This window comes from Neophocaena asiaeorientalis, unplaced genomic scaffold, assembly GCF_003031525.2.
Source record: "Neophocaena asiaeorientalis asiaeorientalis breed wild unplaced genomic scaffold, Neophocaena_asiaeorientalis_V1.1 scaffold59, whole genome shotgun sequence".
NCBI lineage: Eukaryota > Metazoa > Chordata > Mammalia > Artiodactyla > Phocoenidae > Neophocaena > Neophocaena asiaeorientalis.
Genome location: NW_020174268.1, coordinates 18,489,211 through 18,504,611, shown reverse-complemented (window position 1 = coordinate 18,504,611; position 15,401 = coordinate 18,489,211). Strand labels below are relative to the sequence as shown.

Below are 15,401 nucleotides of genomic sequence, written 5' to 3'. Positions count from 1 at the left end.
TCTTACATACCTCTCGAATCTCACCTTTTCACTCTTTCCATTGTGTGTTCAGTTCCAACCATACTGGTCTTCCTCAAATATGTCAAGCTCCTTTCTGGCTCATGTTCTTTGCATGTACTGTTTCACCTGTACATGCAGGTGAAAATGGCAGCACTTTTGCCATCTCTGTGCCTGCCTCTACTTGGAAGGCTCTTCAGTTTCTTGAGATCTTGCCTGTTTTTCACTGATGAGGTCATCTTTCCATGGATGGTTGCTTGCGTTCTCTTAGGTGTCACTTACAAAGTGACTTAAAGTGTCACAGAAGAGGGCCTTTGACTAATGTAGAGGAAATTTCCCATCATTATTTTTCATGGTGTTCTCCTGTTTACTTCCTTTTTAGAACTTACTACAATTTGAACTTGCATTTTTCTTTGTATTAGAATGAATGGTCCTCTTCATGCCTATTGGAATATAAGCTCCCTTGTGGAAGGAACTATGTCTACATGTTTATTAAATATTTTTAGAATTAAAATAATTGAAAATGCCTACCAGCTTTCTTTTCTTCATGGAGGACCTCCTCTGATACAAAATACGTCTCATATTTGAGGATATGCATTTGAAAATGGCAGCACTTTTGCCATCTCTGTGCCTGCCTCTACTTGGAAGGCTCTTCAGTTTCTTGAGATCTTGCCTGTTTTTCACTGATTAGGTCAAATGCCTCTCTCTTTTTTTTTTTCTTCTCCCCCTTTCAAAGCCATTTCTACTTCTGAAGTCATTATTACTGTCTTCCATCTCTATAATGTTTTCAGTATCTCTTAATGTTATTAAAGTTTTGTCTGTATGTTTTATTTATTTCCTTCACTTAAAGTTAAATGCTTCTGGAAGCATTTTTATCATTTTATCCACTATTGTGATCACACGTGGAGACCTAGAGTAAACACTAAAATTGAAAATTTTTAAGCACTGTCGTGGGCTTTATGAGTAAAGTATGAACTTCATGAGATCAGAACTAGATCTTATTGCTTGAATTCCTGGAACCTTGCTCAGTGCCTGATCTCCTGCAGTGGTTCCGGTAAGCTTTCATATGTAGTTGCAGATTAGCCCGTGGTGCTTTGCATATACAGCTTCCCCGTCCCCATGTAAGACTTATGAAGTCAGAAACCCCACATTTGGAGCACTGCCATTGTCTGTATGTTTAAAGATTTCACAGGAGATTCTGACATCTACCCTTTGAGAGAAAACAAAAAAGTTCAGAATTCCAGAAAATTTGTAGGAAGGTGAGATTTTATCTGATTCGAGTGAGGTTATCCAGGATAAAGTTTCATGGAAAACCCATAAGATGGGTTTTAAAGGATAGATAGGATTTCTTTAAACATTTTTAACACAGACAGTTGAGAATCTGTGAAGTTTATTTTTTTTTCTGTTTGTTTTAACCAGTTTATTACCATAATAGAGAATTGTTTTCGCTCAGTTAGTGAACTTTCATAAAGTAATTCAGTCTGAGTTAGGTAAAGACAGATGTGAAGAAAACGTCAGGCGCAGTACCGAGCCATAGGCTTGGAGCAGGGTCCTGCTGGAACAGGCTTTACCCTTAAATGCTGATTGTAGGGGAGGCCACAGAGTTCGCCTGGAGGGAATAGGATAAGGCGAGGTTTTTTTGCCAACTGGCACTTTTTTTAGACAAACTATACGTTGGTACCAGTGTGTAGTGATTCCACATGACAGTTTAAACTACTATCATTAATTAGCTCACATAGATGGTTCTGTTTACCTACCTTAGGCTCTTGGTCACTGCTTCTGTTAAGTGGAGTTTCTTATTCATTTATCTTTTCAAAGAAATATTTTTGAAGTTTGCCATTTGCGTGATGTGGAGAGCCACCATTCTGAAATATCAGAAGAGTGGAATTTTCTTTTCAAATTAAAATTGCTAGGCAAGTGAAAAAGGTTAGATTGGGCAGGAACTTGGAAAAATGAATGAAAAATGGCACTGAGATAAAATGTCATGTATTTTGAAGTACCTGGTGTCTCTTTCTTAAAATGTTACCAATTTTCTTTGCCATTAGCACCCCTGAGTTTGGCACACTGTTTCTTTTTTTTTTATTTTAACGTCTTTATTGGAGTATAATTGCTCTACAATGGTGTGTTAGTTTCTGCTTTATAACAAAGTGAATCAGCTATACATATACATACATCCCCATATCTCCTCCCTCTTGCGTCTCCCTCCCACCCTCCCTATCCCACCCCTCTAGGTGGCCACAAAGCACGGAGCTGATCTCCCTGTGCTATGCGGCTGCTTCCCGCTAGCTAGCTATTTTACATTTAGTAGTGTATATAAGTCCATGGCACATTGTTTCTTGAGGGTTGTCAGGATGGGGGGAGAGAAGACAGGACTGGACGCAGGCTGGGAGCACGTCGATATCAGGCACCTGCAGCTCAGGAAGCATCAGAAACATAAGACTTAATTACCATTTCTGCCCCTAGAGGACCTGTGAGCCAGGAATACCAAAGCTTAATTAGAGTTTAGAGAACAGTGGTTTTCAAACATTTTTTTTTAAAGCAGCAGAACTCTTGTGAAGTCTGTATGTAGTCCCCAAATCTAAAATTATATAAAGCGGATAAAACTGGCATTTACAGGGTCAGGTTTATTAAACTTACTCATGAAGTTATTCAGTGAGAATAGCAAGTCTATGTGGTATTATGTCGAACCCAGTCATTTGAAATCGGTGGGTGAAGGACAGTAATTAGTCTTATATTCCTGCCTCCTTTTCTGTATTTTCTGTCATATAGTAACATAAAAATCATGATTCACATGAATAAGTTGTGCACCCATTTGTTCCATTTTCTCTGAGTGCATGTGCATTTAAATAAAGATTATTGCAGTCACTGCCTTCCTAATGAAAGATCCATGTATATAGAGGGGTGACAGTAGAGAGGCTTTATTCTGAGCCTCCATGAGAATACCCTAACCCAACACAAGCTAAGTATGTAGGTGATGATCTCTGGTGCGTTAAAAAAGAATGCATGCTAATTTGGACCTGCATTTGTGATTTTATTGTTGATTCACTAAAAGTGAAAAAAACAGATGAAATTCAAATCAAGAATTTACAGAGCCCCGAAGCATTTCTGGAAGCTTAGGGTTCTGCTCAATGCAGACTGAAAACCACCGGCACAGAGCCCTGTTTCTTGATGGGAAGCGATCCACTGGTACCCAGGTTGAGGAAGCTGGGAGGGTTGCTGTTTTTCTCACCTGAACCACAGACTACAGGGAATGATTTGAGTGGCCATTTGGTGAATTCTCCCCAGATAGTTTATGACAGGTACCATTCATTACATACAGTGGGATTTAACTCTCCTTTCTCTGAGAGAGGCTGGGAAAATGAGGAATGAGTAAGGCTTTAAAACCAAACCAAAAAACCCCCATAACCTGTCAGATGCTTATATTCAAAAGAGTAGTTTTCAAGACAGTGTGTCCTCCATAAATCTGAGCTCTGAGGCACTGAGGTTCTTGGTGGAGAATCAAGAATTTTCCATATTAGAGCTTGGAAGTGACAAGGGAAATTTTTTGATTAGAATTTTCCCCACACAAATAAATGTTTTAGAAAGGAAAGTTGTGCTGGCCACCCTCACACCTCCCTCTGGAGGTGGTCTTGAGGAGTGTGTGTTCTGTGAAAAGCTGTTAGCCTCATGCGCCGGAAAGGACAAAATAATGTTTCTGAAAGTAGCTTGAGTTCTTCGGTTGCCTTTCTTCCTATGCAGGTTTTTCCCTCTTTTTTTTCATAACAACATATTTTTGTAGACAGAACCCCTTCCCCCCCCCCCGTTTTATTGTGGTATATTTTGAGGCTCTAAGGCTGTACATGTTGATTTTTTGGTTTTTAGAAATAATAGGGAAGGCAGTTCACTATTGCATATCTTGAAACGGAACATGTTACTCTTTTTATCTTTTAATTCAGAATATTCTCTCTGACTAGTGAATATGAGGACCTTGCGTTTAGGGAATTAAGTAACATTTCACTAGTTTTTTATGTATGGCCATAAGCAAAGCTAGTGCCCTAGACATGTAGACTGCTTCTGGGTGGAAATATTTAATTCCCCCCACTCCACACACACACACACACACACACACACACACACACACACACACACACACACACACACACACACGAAAGGCAGCTTTTCACAGATTAAACAAAACAAAATAACAGCTTTGGCCCTTGAAATACTTTCCATTTATAGTCCTTGCAAATTTCTTCTTGGGTGAGAAACCCTATGGTGTGTGTGATAGCTTCTCTTGTAAGCTTTTTAGTTTTAACATTTCTTACTGTAACTGAGTGAAAGCTTTAACCAGGAACTGCCTATGGCATATAGATACTTTCAGTTTATTGGCTACTCCTGTAGCTGAAAGGAAGTTGAACTATTTTTTTGGACCCATTAAGTTGTCCTTTCCACTTGGGTGTTGAAAGAGCTTATGAGCAGTAGCTGTTCTGATTTTTGTTGGTTGTTTTCTCTAGGGAACAAGCTACCCTCTGAGTCAGCACTGGACTTGAAGATAAATCCTACAATTCATGAAACTGACTGATTCGACTAAAGGATGGATAGTTTGGGCAGCGTTGGACAGCTCTGAGGGGTCTGTTTGTTTAACTGAAGGGATTGTTGCGTTCAGCAACTTTTAATTCCCCTAATCATAAGGGGTTGCTGTTGTGAAAACAGGGTTTGTGAAGGAATCAGTTCTGGCAGTTGACATCAATCAATATTCTTACTGACTTTGTTTTCATTTTATCACCACACTTAATGAAACAATTCTTTAAAGTGTAGAAATTTTACTGTTTGTCGCCAGCAAGAATTAGTATGCTCCTGAGAGGTCAGCATAGGGTTTTAGCAGTCTACTTATGAATCCAAGCTATCCTTTTTCCACATGGGGTTATAAACATTTCTCTCCAGTAAACCTTTTGGCATTTGGGTTGTTTCATCTTTGCAAAGGTAGTTTGCATTTGTGGCTTGCAACTTTTAGGATTAAATTGAACTTAACTTGATTAGTGTATATTTTACTAGATTAGTGAATAATTTTTATCGTGGCTTATGGCTAATATTGTGATTTTGATAATTAACAATTTTTACCTTAAAAGGTTATTTTTTTAGTTTCAGTTTTCAAGGAAATGAGGATAATTTTAATGTTTAATTAAATGGATTTTTTTATATGAGACATGAGGGATTTAAGCTATAGAAAGGAAACTTTTCTTATCCTAATATTCTAGGCCATTATAAATTATGCAGGAATACTGTGGATTGTCTTTTTGGAGGCTTTTAAAAACAGGGTGTGGCATGATACAGGAAATACTTTGGCCAAAGGTATATACATCTGTGTGGTAACAAATAATTTTGTGGTTTAAGAGTTAAAGGGTTATAAATATATTAATTTTATTTTAATCATTTGAAAGTTAGTATGATTTAAAATATACAGGAATAATGGGAATTTTACCTAGTCAGTATTTGAGTTGATTATTGTTCAGGCTAGAAGGGGAAGTGATCATCCATCATGTCAGGACTTGGAAAATTGGGCTTTTAGACAAATGAGAGTTTGTACATTTCAGCTTTAGGTTCATTAGTTGCATGATTATTACTACCTTAAGCCTGGTACTTTTGATTAATAATAGTTTTAATAATTATCTACAAAGCTGAATTTGATTGAATGATGGAATTATTACGGGGAAAGAAGTAAAGACTGTAAAGCCTAATATTATTTTAGCTTTTACTTCCTAATCCTGTTGCTTTTTGGATAGTGGTTTGTTTTATTTTGTACAGTCTATTTGAGGATTAGATCCACATTTAAAATGTGAGCATGGCTATATGATGGTTGTCTCAGTTAAATCTTTATTTATGTCCACTTTTTAAAGTTTTCTTCCCTGTGTTTGTGACTTAAAAGTGATGGTAAAATGTCCCCAAAATAAAATTTAGTAAAATATTTACATTTTTTTACTTAATGGCAACATCTTGACGGATTATTGCCATTTAGTCCCTGGATTCTTAGATGCCATCTATTATAAAATGCATCCCATTAGTGTAATAATAGCCTTTGCTGGGGTCGGGGATGGGGGCGGTGGTGGAATTAATATCATTAGACATATAAACTTAAAAAAAAATAAACTTTAATAAAGAAAATAACCCAGACTTTCATGTTGTTAGGAATCTTCAGAAACACTAATTCAAGTCTTTAAATTCTAATTGTCTTTAAATTCAAGGATTTTCTGGATCACCCTAGTCTGTAGCGGTTATACATAGCTTCCTATGACTTGTTTCTTTTCACAGTACCTAAACTCTTAGGATTGACAGTATAGTTTTGAGGCTTATTGTAGAAAGCCAGAAACTTGAACAGAGAAATGTTGTGCGCTGGTTGTACCATCCTCCCCTCCTTTAATATTTTATATGTTCTGAAATTTGACAGTTCTTATGCCTTTAATCACATTTTCTCCTTAAACTTTTTCTTGTAGGTGCATTCGTTTTATATGGCCTTCAGGGATTTAAATTTGGGTTAAATTCGACAGCATGGAGTGCTCCACTGGGTTGTAATAGCACTCAAGGGACTTAGATTCTAGCTTCATTTCTACCTTCACTGAGTTTATGTGCCTGAGCTGTGTCAGGCCCCATTGTTTAATTTGTAGAAAGGGGAGAAGCTTAGTCTACTTCTGGCTTAAAAATTGGAAATTGTAAAACATTCTCTTCAAACTGTTGGCAGTTTATGAAGTAGATTCTTATTTATCTTTAAATTTAAGTAGGTAATTATATGAATTTAAGTGTGACTCAATAGGGTGATTTTCATTAAGCAAAAATACTGACTAAGGATTTCTAAATTTAGGGTTTTTAACTTGGTGTATTTTATTACAAGGCAGTGAAGATGATATTTGTGCAAACAAACATATGCTCAAGGTTATTCAGAACGTAAACTTAAAAGAAAATTTTTAAAGGTAAAGTTATTAAGTATTCAAACAGCTTTTCTTTATTTCTTAACTGAATTAAATAATTGTGTCATGGGAAAAATTTAGTGTACATCACAGAACATCACTTATAATGAGCTGTTTTCTCCTAAAACCATTCTTACCACCTTAATAGACTTCAGATTGATAGTGTTTTTCTATCCTTCGAATTGCATTCAGTTTTTAGAAACTTATTTTATCTATTAAAATGTTGAATTATAGTGTTACCATTTAAAAAGCAGCACATATGTATATGCTCTGTGTATATATACATTTATTTTATTTTATAAATTTATTTATTTATTTATTTTGGTTGCATTGGGTCTTCATTGCTGCACACGGGCTTTCTCTAGTTGCAGTGAGCAGGGGCTCCTCTTCGTTGCGGTTCACGGGCTTCTCATTGCGATGGCTTATCTTGTTGCAGAACACAGGCTCTAGGCACACGGGCTTCAGTAATTGTGGCACGTGGGCTCAGTAGTCGTGGCACACGGGCTTAGTTGCTCTGTGGCGTGTGGGATCCTCCTGGACCAGGGCTCGAATCGTGTCCCCTGCATTGGCAGGCAGATTCTTAAACACTGTGCCACCAGGGAGGTCCCTATATACATTTATTTTAACTATAAATGTCTTTCAGGATTTAGGATTATTTCTTTAGGGTACTTTCCAGAGCTAGAATTTCTGGGACAAAGGCTGTGCATAGTTTTTAAGCTATTGAGATTGAAAGCAGCTGCTTTTGTGACGTCTACACCAAGCCATAGCCAGATGATCCTCTTTAGGATCACTCCAGAAGTCCAACAGTTATTTATGAAGAATAAATTTTGTTTCATATACTTCCAAATTTTATTTTTATTTTATTTATTTATTTAGTTAGTTAGTTAGTTGCACCAGGTCTTAGTTGTGGCTCCAGGGCTCCTTTAGTTGTGGCTTGCCAGCTCCTTAGTTGCAGCACACAGGCTCCTTAGCTGTGGCATGTGAACTCTTAGTTGTGGCATGCATGTGGGATCTGGTTCCCTGACCAGGGTTTGAACCTAGGTCCCCTGCATTGGGAGCACAGAGTCTTATCCACTGAGCCACTAGGGAAGTCCCAACACATGTTTGGTTTTTTTTTTTTTGGCCATGTTGTGGGATCTTAGTTCCCCAACCAGAGATCGAACCGGGGCCCTCGGTAGTGAAAGCGCAGAGTCCTAACCACTGGACAACCAGGGAAATTCCCCTCTAATTTTTACATAAGTAAACATTTTGAATGGCTTCTATAATATTAGTATACTAGAAATTAAAATATGCCAACTAATGATATTATAAAATCTTTTCTATTAACATTAGTTGTTGAAATCCTAGTTAAGCTATAACACATATATTTACTTTTATGGTGTGTGTTTAGATAGTTTAGATACTAACGGAAGGAGCTGATGGAACACATAGGTTCAGCTCCGTTTTACATGAGCTGTATTTAATTTTTCTTTGCTATATTTCCTAGCGACGGAGGGTACATCTCTAATTATATAATTTTTCTCAATGTGTGTGGACAAACTTAGTGGAATCAACGTAAATCCATTGCCCTAACTTAAAGCTTACTTTTCCCCCTCCTCCCTCTTCCCTGAGGTATGTTTAGATGTAAGAAACAAAACATTTGCCCTTATATTTGTCTGTAACAGTATTCGCTACACTATAGAGCAGAATTATGAAAAAGTGGTGGCTGTACTGTAGTAGACAACTTAAGGTGTATGCGCGGAAGTGAGTTAACATAGTGTCCTTAACAGAGCCTGCTTGCAAGGTTGGCCCTGGGCTGATGTCTGGGACCTCGGAGTTGGGGAGTGGTCCGGTGTTTCCCTAACTGATTAGGGTGGTTTACTGTTCCTAGACTCTGTGCAAACAGTGTGGTTTGTGCTGCTCACATGCTTTCCGTCCGGGAGTGTGGGATTCTGGTGTGTGCTAGGCAGTGACCAGTCACCTATAAAAACCCTGGTGCTTCTCTGAGCGGACATATTGCCTTTGTGCTCCTGGACGAAGAGTGGGCCGTGTGACCCCTCGTGAGGAAGGGGGCATAAGGAAGCCCACAGATGAATCCCTCTAGTCTCCACCTGCGTCTTCGCCCCTTGAGATCTGGATGTGTACGTTTACTACACTGCTGTGGTAGATCTTAGTCGCGAGTGCAACCCTGTGCTGAGTTCCAGTGACTTTCTGAACATGGAAGTGGTCTTGGGGGACCCCCCCCCCACCAGTCAAGGATCTTTGTTACTAAATTTACTGAGAAACTGTAGGGATTATATTTTAAAGCAGTTTTATTTATGCAGTAGTCATCAACATCATACGGAGAATTTAATGCATTTCTGATGTTGTTCTGTAATTTTTAACATTTTATTTCAGAAAGTTCTACGCGGTAGAAGTCTGTCCTGCGTATAGGATAGCTGTCTAGAGTATCCTGGGGATTTGTCTGACAGGTTGCATCAAATTGCAGAGAACTCCATGACATACAGACTTTAACTGTCAATGATTACAATTAAACACTTTCTTTAAACTCACTTTCTCCTCCTGCTAAGAACAGCTAGTGGATAGAAATGGACTAAGAAATAAAGCTTGTCTCTGACTCACTGAAAGAGTGAGTGGCGGAGGGAGGGGGAGAAAAGCGCTCTGATCTCAATTTTGGAGTTGTCCTTCTATACCCACCCTTTAAGTTATCATAAGCAATATCAAGGAAAAAGATTTATTAATTCATTATATGTTTAAGATCCTGTTAGAATTTAGGAGTATAAACTTAGTGTCTGTTTTTTGGGCTATAAACTGGGCATTGTTTTATTTGGGAGAGGGTGTGATTAGGGAATTTGGATTAAAAAAATCAGTAAAGTAAGAAATATATCTTTAGTAGTAACTTCGTTTTTTGTATTCCTGGATATGATCATATAAATTCCTTACTATGATTTTCTCTTGGATGAGGTCCCAAATATTGTCCCTATTGTTGAGAAGATAAAACGCTTCCTCTGTTTGTCTTTAATTCATTCATCTGTTCAGTATGAGATATATTTTGGTGGTTTCTAATCTAAACCATTCTCTTCAGTGTAGCCATACATGACAGTTTATTACTGAGGATTTAATGTGGTTATTGGAACTTTGTTAAAGTTAACAACTTTAGTTACAACAGCATTAACAATTTTAGTTAACATTAGTGTAATCTAGGTTTACCCAGGGCTACATAGATCTGGAAAGAGTAGTACTGGAATAATCAGACCGCTGTGTTACAAGAATGCCTTCACCTCAGATTCTTCAGGTTCTCTCTCTCTCACATTTGCTTTTAAATAGTGACAACTGGCGTCTATGCCACTTGATAACATGAACACTTGCTTTTCTCCTCCCAACTCGTTATACTCAGTTAATTCTGGTGTTGGCACTCTTCATTTCCTGTTTGTAGCTATTGCTGTACCAAGAAGAGGAAACTTTCACCTCTTTCTTTTTCCTTTTTGATAAATGTATTGTGTGCTGACACCGTGCCGTTACATGTGTAGTTGGGAATACAGAGAGGATTAAGGCGCAGTTCTCCCCTGCAAAGAGACAGTTTGCATTGTGTGCTACTTGCAGCAAAAGATAGAGTACAAAATGATGGGAATAATTTTTAAACATGAGTATCAGGAGAATTTTTATAGAGTAAGAAGATTTTTCAGAAGTTGAATTGGAATTTACTGTGAGGGTGGGGTTTAGGGAGCTCAGTGTTGACAAGGAGGGTTGTTGATGAGTGTACCAGAGGAGGGGACAGTCTTCGAGCCTTGTGGATCCGTGAAGCAGCCTGGTGCCTTCAGGGAAGTTGTATCGAATCTTTAGATGAATCGAAGAGGATCGTCACGATTTCAGTATTGTCTTTCTGTCCATGAACGTGGGCTCTCTGTCCAGTTCTTTTTTCCAGGTCTTCTTTAATGCCTTTCCACAAAGTTTTATAATTTTCTGTGTTCAAGTATTACATATATTTTGTAAGATATTCTGAGACACATTTGTGGTAATTGTTGGTATTATAATTTGGCGTCTCAAAAATAAAAATTTTCTAGTTCATTATTCTTAGTGTGACAATATGTGATTGACATTTGTGTGTTGGTTACTTTGCGACATTCTATTTCTAATAATTTGTAGATTCTTTTATATATATATATACATATGTATATGTGTGTGTGTGTGTATAAAATTTGAACACTTACCTGCAAATAAGGATAATAATCTCTTCCTTTGTAATCTTTTTTCTGTTGTTTTCTTGCATTGGCCGGGGCCTTTAGTATGGGATTGTACAGAAGAAGTCATAGTTGACATTTTTATCTTGTACCTGATTTTAAAAGGGATGCTTCTAATGTTTTCATATTTAGGAGGATCTTTGCTCTGGCATCTTAGATACATTTGTATCTGAGAGGACACCTTTTAAAAAATTCTTTGAGAGAAGAAAATATTACATTTGTTTTTCCTAGAAGGGATTTAAAAGCGACCTTAGCATTTGTTCATGAGGCATTTATTCAGTGAGTTCTGAGGGCCTCAAAGATGAGCAAGACAAAAATATACACTTTAATGGAGTTTATAGCTTTTATTTTTCATTTTATGACATTTTTAGTTTGAATTGTTTATCATTATCATGCCAATTAAAAGGTTTTAGTTGATAGGTATTGCCAAATATTCTTCCAGAAGAGATTGTAACAGTCGACACGAAAAATGTATGACAGTATTTATATGCCATCCACCCTTTTAATAATTGTCTAAATAAACTTTTTAATGTACGCCAATCTGAGCCAATGATACGCTGGCTTTACTTTGCATCTCTTTTAATTATCAGTGAATATTAGCATCTTTTTATATGTTTGAGGTATTTAATTTTCTGCAAACTGACTACTTGTGTAATTTGTCCATTTTCTATTGGTTGCTTTCTATTTTCTTAATGATTTTAAGAGCTATATAATAAGATGATGAGCCTTTTACTAAGTGTTGCAAATATCTTTTTTTGCTGTGTAGAAATATTTATTTTTTGAAGAAGTTAAATTCTATTTTGACCTTTGTGTTTTATATGTCTTCATAACATTTAAAAAAATGTTCTTTGAGGTACTTTTCGTTTTAAACTCTTAAATATTAAATCTGAATATTTATTTGTCTTTTTTATGGGCATAATGAATGGAAGGGTGAGTCACTTTTATTTATTTTATCTAAATAACCATCTGTTTGCTTTTATCTTTACTCAATTCGTCATTTAGGGATGGCTAGTAAGTTGGCATATCTGACTACTGTCCATCTCCTCCCCTGAAGTTTTATCTTATGCTTATTTTTTCATATATATTTGGGGTCAAGTTTCATGCTTATTCTGTTGTGTTGACCCACTGTTCGTGGGAGCCTTTATCCAATATTTTTGTTACTATAGCTTTCATCACTTTTTTAGTATCCAGTGACCTTATACAGTACTTTTTTCTTTCTTCCTTTTACTTTTTCAGTCTTCTTTCTTCTTCTTTTTTTTTTTTTTTGTTCTTCCTCTGTACTTGCTTTACTTTAGTAATTTTCCTGGCTATCTTACTGCTTATTTTTCCAATGAATATAATTGGTTTGGCTAAATAAAAAAAATTATGTTGGTTTTCTTATTGAGCTAGCATTATGCTTTTAGATTAGTTCGGGGTAGAATTGACATTTTTACAACAAATAGCTACAGGTATTTATTTTCTTTTGTTCAAGTTATCTTTTGTTTCTGACAGTAGAGTTTTACCTTTTTCTTCATGTAAGTCCTGCACATCCTAGGTAAGTTTGTGCCTAGATATTTTAGGTTTTTATTGCTAGTTAATGTAAGTGGAATTTTGTTTTTTGCAATCTGTTTGTCTCTCCCCCCTCTCCAACACACACACACACACACACACACACACACACACACACACACACACACACACACACTCTCACTCACTCTCCCTCTCTCCCCCACCCCCCACCCCCATACGCCCATTGGATTAATGGAGTTTTCTTGATCCTTCTCCCCTCACCCGCAGCAGTAATTTAGGTATTAACTATTTTTGTTGAGATGTAATTCACATATCATAAAATTCACTCTTCTAAAGTGTACAGTTCAGTGGTGTTTAGTATACTCTCAAGGCTGTGCAACCATCATCATGGTCTAATTCCACAACATTTTCATAACCCTAAAAAGAAACTTCATACCTACCTATTAGTAGTCACTCCCCGTTTTCCCCTCTCCTCAGTCCTTGGAAACCACTAATTTACATTATGTCTTTATGGATTTGCCTCTTCTGGCCGTTTTATGTAAATAGAATCATACGACGTGTGACCTTCTTGTCTCTGGCTTCTTTCACTTAACAGTGTTTTCAAGCTTCATCCATGTTGTAGCAGGAATCAGTATTTTTTTCCTTCATACAGGTGAATAGTATTCCATAGTATAGGCGAGATCACATTTTGTTCACCCGTTTATCAGTCGATAGACATTTGAGTTGTTTCCACTTTCTGACTATTTTATGCATAGTGCTGCTTTGAACATTCATGTACTGGTTTTTGTGTGAAGATAATGTTTTCAGTTATCTTGGGTAACATACTTAGGAGTAGAATACTGGTGTTTAACAATTTGAGGAACTGCCAGACTGTTTTCAAAGTGATTGCATTATTTTACACTCCCGCCAGCAATGTGTTAAGGATTTCGTTTTCTCCACTTCCTCACTAACACTTGTTATTGTTCTTATTTTTGATTATAGCCATCATAGTAGGTATAGTGTGGTATCACTGTGGTTTTGATTTGCACGTTCCTAATGATGTTGAGCTTCTTTTTACATGCTTATTGGCCATTTGTTTATCTTCTTTGGAAAAATGTCTGTGCAAATCCTTTGCCAATTTTAAAATTTGGTTATTTTTGTCGTTGAGTTGTAAGAGTTCTTTATATATTCTATGTACTGGACCTTTACTGAATATATGATTTGTAAATATTTTCTCCCATTCTGTGGGTTGGCTTTTCACTTTCTTGATGGTTTCCTCTGAAGTACAAAAAGTTTAAAATTTTAGTGAAGTCTAATTTCTTTTTCTTTTTCCCTTGGTTATGTGTGCTTTAGGTGTCAACTTAAGAAACACTTGTTTAGCTGAAGATCATGAAGTATATGCTGGTTTTCTTAGAGTTTTATAGGTTAGTTCCTGCATTTAGATTTTTGAGGTAATTTTTGTGTACGGTGTAGGGTAGAGGTTGGATGTTACGTACTATGGTTTGGTTTTATGTGTGGTCACCCCTAGAATTTTACCATGCATGCTTTACTCAGTATGAACTTGTTGAAGTCCTTCCTGCCCTCTTTCAGTGTTACAGTAACCTAGAATTTTAATTACACTTTGACTTGAACCTATCTCAGCCTAATTGTTTCACTGTCAGTGCTTATTCAGATTTACCCATACCTTCTTTTATTCTGTGCTTTTTGGGGGAAGGAGTTTTCTTCTGTATTGAAGTTGATCATTTAACTGTTCTTTCACCAAGGAGATGTGAGTGACCTTAAAAATGTCTTTACTTTTCCCCTCACTTGCAATTGTGCATAAACTTTAAGATGACGTTTATTTCCCTTACTTTGAGCACATTTTTTCATTGTCTAGTGTTGCTGATCAGTCTCCTGTGAATGTAATTGTCCTTTTTTTTTTTTTTAAGATAATTTGTCTTTTTCTGCTTTTGTAGCTTTTTAGGTTTTTCTCTTTATCTTTGGCATGCAACAGTTTCACCTGATTGATTGAAAGGGACTTGTTTTTACTTATTCTGTTCAGAACTCTTGTTTAGGATTTCTGGAATGAGGATTTCCTAGTTCTTGAATATCCCAAAGCTTTTCTTCGAATATTGCTTCTCCAGTATTTTCTTTATCCTGGAAATTTGCCTTCTCATTTTACCTTCTGTGTATCTTAACCAGTCTTTTATATTTTCCAAGCTTTGTTTCTAGATTCTTCTCTGGTTTACTTTTCTTGTCTTTGTGTCTACCTTGCTATTTAACTCACCTGTTAAGTTTTTTCTCCTTTAATTTTAATGGTTATAATTTTTACTCTTATAGAATATAGTTCTGTTTAAGAAGGACAAATGGGGCTTCCCTGGTGGCGCAGTGGTTGGGAGTCCGCCTGCCGATGCAGGGGACGTGGGTTCGTGCCCCGGTCCGGGAAGATCCCACATGCCGCGGAGAGGCTGGGCCCGTGAGCCATGGCCGCTGAGCCTGCGCGTCCGGAGCCTGTGCTCCGCAACGGGAGAGGCCAAATGTTTGTCACTTCTTTCATGTCCTTAATCATTTTAGTTGTAGGGTTTTTTTAAATCTCCTTTATAGGGTTCTGTTATCTGGGGTTCATTGTTTTCAGGGTGCTAATTCTCAGTGTATTGTGCATATTTGATTCTCATTTTGGGAGTTCTTTTCACATGAGATTATTTTCTGGGGAGAGATCATGTGTGCTATGGGTTGTAGATCATGTTTGTTTGTCGAAATAGTTGGTGTTTGCTTT

General features: G+C 37.0%; 1 protein-coding gene across 10 annotated transcripts in view; it reads left to right on the top strand.

Annotated features, from left to right (window-relative positions):
* Positions 1 to 15,401, top strand: part of PAN3 (poly(A) specific ribonuclease subunit PAN3) — a 107,728-nt gene that overhangs the window by 51,348 nt on the left and 40,979 nt on the right. Inside the window, exon 2 of one of the 10 annotated variants that reach the window (XM_024755442.1) lies at positions 4,491 to 4,606. The exons of the other annotated variants lie outside the window; for them this stretch is intronic. The gene's annotated coding sequence lies outside the window, so the exon portion shown is untranslated. The remainder of the gene's footprint in view (positions 1 to 4,490; positions 4,607 to 15,401) is intronic. 10 annotated transcript variants of the gene reach the window in all.